Below are 4,894 nucleotides of genomic sequence, written 5' to 3'. Positions count from 1 at the left end.
TCGATCTTGATAGAGAAAAATAGTCCTATAAAATTTAAGAGGCTAAATCCGAAAATTTGTAGCCACAATAGTGTGATTGATGGAAAAAAATTTTCATAAAGATCATAATTAGACTTAAACTGATCAAATCTATCATATGACTAATGATGAGGTCTGACTATTTATCCATGATCTGCCATCTAGTCAGAACATACGATAGAGAGGTTAAATCACATGTGAACTACATCTTGAGATTCTTTTTCGATTCTACTGAGTGCCACTATATACTGCTAGGTGTTACTGATAGATTGTGAGAGCTCACTAGAGTTGCTCAGGATCGACAATCCTTGATAAGTTAGAGTGGAACTATTCCGATGAAGCGAAAATTTAGTGCAGGGGCAAAATGGTAATTTTAAAACTTTTTCAAAATTACTATTTTACAGTGGAATTATTAATTAATCTCATTAATTAATACTAATTAACCCTACACTAGGATCTAAATATGATACAACAGCATGCATTTAAATCTGAAATTCAAATTTGAATCAGTAAACGTTTTACAGTACTGTGTTCAGAACACATCATCTTTTGCGGGTAGTCGATCACCGCAATCTGATCACCGTCGGAGGGCTCTGATCGTCATGTCGCAGCCACCCAACTGTCTAACCTCTGCGGATCGTCCACACGAAGCTCCCGTCTGATCAGCTCCTCACGAATGCTAGTTCGTGATTTCACCCTTTTGATGGCAGATGTTGATCGAACTCCTTCGATCGATGTGTGCTGACTTCTCGGATGCTCTGGATCATCTGCACAGTTACTTGAGAGGCTGATGGATCTCTCTCTGAAATTTGGTGGACTCACGACACTCGTGGCACACCAATCTCACTTCCCGAACCCTAGGTAGAAACCCTAGGGTACACACCAAAAACCCTGCGCCCAATTTTCTCTCTTTTCTTTCTTTTTCTCTCAGAAGGTTTTGGACCTTCACCTTGCGCAGAAGCCTTCCTCACGCCCCAAAGTTTCTCTCCTAATTTTTCTACGCACGTCCCACCTTTCTCCTCTTTTTAAAACAACGTCGAACGTGTCTTATCCGCGTGAGAGGATAAAGACAAGAGGTTACACATTTGAATTCAAATCAAATTTGAATTCAAACGAAAACCAACTTATCCCTATCCTTTTGGGCGTGAGAAGAGAAGGGGCGTGGCTCTTTGTGCGTGGAAAAAGTTTCACGAGAAACCTTTTCTCGTGTAAGTAATGTGGCGCACAAAATGGATAAGGATGAAAGGGCAAGTGATAAGTTATCCATTCAAATTCAAACATGCTTTGAATTTGAATGGCTAACTAATTATTTTATCCATCCATATGGTGCACAAATGAGGACGTGGGGAAGGGTTTTGCGTGAGAAAAATTTCACGAGAAGTTTCTTCTCGTGAATTCAAATGGGTGCAAGAAAGTTGGGTGACGTAGGGAATTTAAAACAAGGTGGTTTGATTCAAATTGAGCCAACCTAGTTTAAAATAGGTTGAGCACAATTAGACCAAATTAAACCCAACATAATTAGGCTTAATAAAATCCTAATCAAATCAGGAATTAACTAAACCTAACCCCTGATCAAATCAGGGACTAAACCACCTTAGCGATTAGGTCAACATTTAACCTAATCGGGTCAATCCAAACTGAATCCAATTCAATTGGACTTGATCCAAAAATAATTACTCAATCAAATTGAGTTAATTAGTGATTAAATTACTAATTAAACCTCTCATAAATATTGAGTCCAAATCCGATGGGCAATCAGGCATCAGAGACCATCGATATGAAACCCTGATCAAAGAGTTCAAATTTCAAATTCAAAATTCGAAATTCAAAATTTTGACCCCGGTACCCAAAATGTGTGAAACTCATGATTAGAGAATCCTAATTCTCAATCATAGAGTTCCAGATAGATAAGACTCATAATCAGCCATCAGATCAGAAAGGAACCTCTAATGTGTGTGACCCCGCAGGTTCGAACCTAAGCCGGTAGCACAGGAACCAATTTCTGTACTAATCGAAGTGACCATCTAGCAATGGTACCCGACGACCGGATAGGTCGAATAATCGCAATCGCAACATTCAGAACCTACGTGAATATGGTTACCGTATAATTCATCCCTTTTGATCCCTTTGTTTAGGATGACTCAGGGTTAAACTGTCAACCCTGATGATATCATCCGAATCGTGCTCAACTCAATTAGTCCTGTGACTCCTCACTAGAACTACCCTGGCCAAGGTTTTGCTAAATTGAAACACGACTGTACACAGCTCCTAAACTGGAGTGGTCAATCCCATCTTGACACACGTACCGACAAGTCAAGTACTTGACTACACCCAGCAACCTTCCATCACTGAATTAGAAATTCAGGTAGTCCAGTGCCTAAGTGCAGTGAGTTGCTTGCAAGTCACCATGGCGGTCTCAGGTCGGAGGGACATTTATACCCATATCCCATCGGAGCAAATCTTGACAGCAGAAATAGCTCCGGAGTTGGTCACGTTCAGTGCAGATGTACCATTACATCTCACCTGTATGCCATACCAGTGTCTCCACACTCTTTGGTTATGAGGACAACCAACCCATATGGCACACAACGACCTATGCTCGATAAATATTGTCATCCTTGGTAACAACGTATCATTTAGTCGCGAACATGTTTAAGGACTAAACGACAAATCCTCCTTTGTCGAGTCTAAATAGTCCTAAGGACTTCACCACAACACAGGAGTTCATTAGAAGATGAAACATTTGTGATGAAAAAATACCAAAATAACTTTTATTTATTTATAATTCATGTACTAATACAAAAGGAGCACAACCGTCAACAGGCTGACGATTGGCTTTGGGACACTATTCCCAACAATCTCTCACTTGGCCTAAAGCCTATCGGTGCAGTATCTAATACCCATCTTCGAATTGTAGTCGTTGAACTCCTTCACCGCAATGGCTTTAGTGAATGGGTCGGCTAGGTTCTCCTTTCCGTCGATCTTCTGAAGGTCGACGTCACCTCGATCCACGATCTCCCGGATGAGATGGTAGCGGCGCAGAATATGCTTCGTCCGCTGGTGTGCCTTTGGTTCCTTCGCCTGAGCAATGGCTCCAGAGCTGTCGCAGTAGAGCAGAACTGGACCAACATGGGAGGGTGCTACTCCGAGCTCGGTGATGAATTTTCTCAGCCACACCGCTTCTTTGGCAGCATCTGATGCAGTAATATACTCCACCTCGCATACTGAATCAGCCACAGTGTGCTGCTTGGAACTCTTCCAGCAGACAGCCCCACCATTAAGGGTAAAAATAAATCCTGACACACTCTTGCTATCATCTCGATCAGACTGGAAACTAGAGTCTGTAAACCCTATAAGTCTCAAGTCTGATTCACCATATATAAGCCACTGGTCCTTAGTATTTCTCAAATACTTCAGGATGGTTTTAACAACCTTCCAGTGATTCTCTCCTGGATCAGATTGGTATCTACTCACTACCCCTAGTGAGTATGCCACATCTGGTTGTGTACATGTCATAGCGTACATGATAGATCCTACTGCCGAAGCATATGGAATCCTACCCATACGCTCTCTCTCTTGAGGTGTTGTCGGACAATCCCTCTTCGAGAGAGAAATTCCATGGCCTATCGGTAGATAGCCTTTCTTGGAATTTTCCATGCTGAACCTTTTCAGCATAGTATCAATGTACGTGGACTGGGATAAGCCAAGCAACTTTTTGGATCTATCCCTATAGATCCTCATCCCTAGGATGTAGGAAGCTTCTCCCAGATCCTTCATGGAGAACTGTGACGATAGCCAAATCTTTATTCCCTGTAATGCAGGGACATCATTCCCGATTAAGAGAATGTCATCCACATACAATACAAGAAATACTACTGCTGGACCATTAGCCCACTTATAAATGCAGGGTTCTTCTACGTTCTTAACGAAGCCATACGTTTTGATCGTCCTATCAAAACGTATGTTCCAACTCCGAGATGCCTGCTTAAGTCCATAAATGGACCTCTATAGCTTGCACACGTTAGACTCATCTGTAGATGTGAACCCTTCAGGTTGTATCATATACACCTCTTCGTCCAGCTCTCCGTTTAGAAAAGCTGTCTTCACATCCATCTGCCAGATTTCATAGTCCAGATGGGCAGCTATCGCAAGCATAATCCGAATGGATTTGAGCATTGCCATAGGAGAAAACGTCTCGTCATAGTCTATACCATAACGTTGACGATATCCCTTGGCAACCAGACGGGCTTTATAGGTCTCCACCTTTCCGTCTACGCCCCTCTTCCTTTTGAAGACCCACTTACACCCTATGGGTTTTACTCCTTCGGATGGGTCAACCAATGTCCACACATCGTTGACCTTCATGGACTCCATTTCGAATTTCATGGCTTCTAGCCATTTCTCAGAGTCAGGTCTCTGCATTGCATCCATGTAGGTGATCGGATCCTCATCGTTTTCATCAAGTTCGATAGGATCACCATCCCGGACCAAGAAATCATAGTATCTGTCCGGTTGATGTGGTACTCTACCAGACCGCCTTAAGGGTGCATAATCAATGGGCTCCGGATCTGATCTAATCAAATCCGGTTCAGGTTCAGTAACATGTGTCGGTTTTTTCACCTGTCGAACTTCGTCAAGTTCGACTTTAGAGGCAACAGTTCCTTCACTAAGGAACTCCTTTTCTAAAAAGATTGCCTTAAGGCTGACAAACACCTTTTGCTCATCAGCAAGGTAGAAATAATACCCTTTGGTCTCTTTTGGGTACCCTATAAAATTACACTTGTCAGACCTAGGTCCAAGCTTGTCTGTAATTAAACGTTTAACATAAGTCGGACACCCCCAAACCCTAAGGTGCGAGAGTACTGGCTTACGTCCT

This window comes from Elaeis guineensis, chromosome 5 (genome assembly GCF_000442705.2).
Source record: "Elaeis guineensis isolate ETL-2024a chromosome 5, EG11, whole genome shotgun sequence".
Classification (NCBI taxonomy): domain Eukaryota; kingdom Viridiplantae; phylum Streptophyta; class Magnoliopsida; order Arecales; family Arecaceae; genus Elaeis; species Elaeis guineensis.
The sequence above is the reverse complement of the archived record's forward strand: the minus strand, read 5'-3'. Positions refer to the sequence as shown.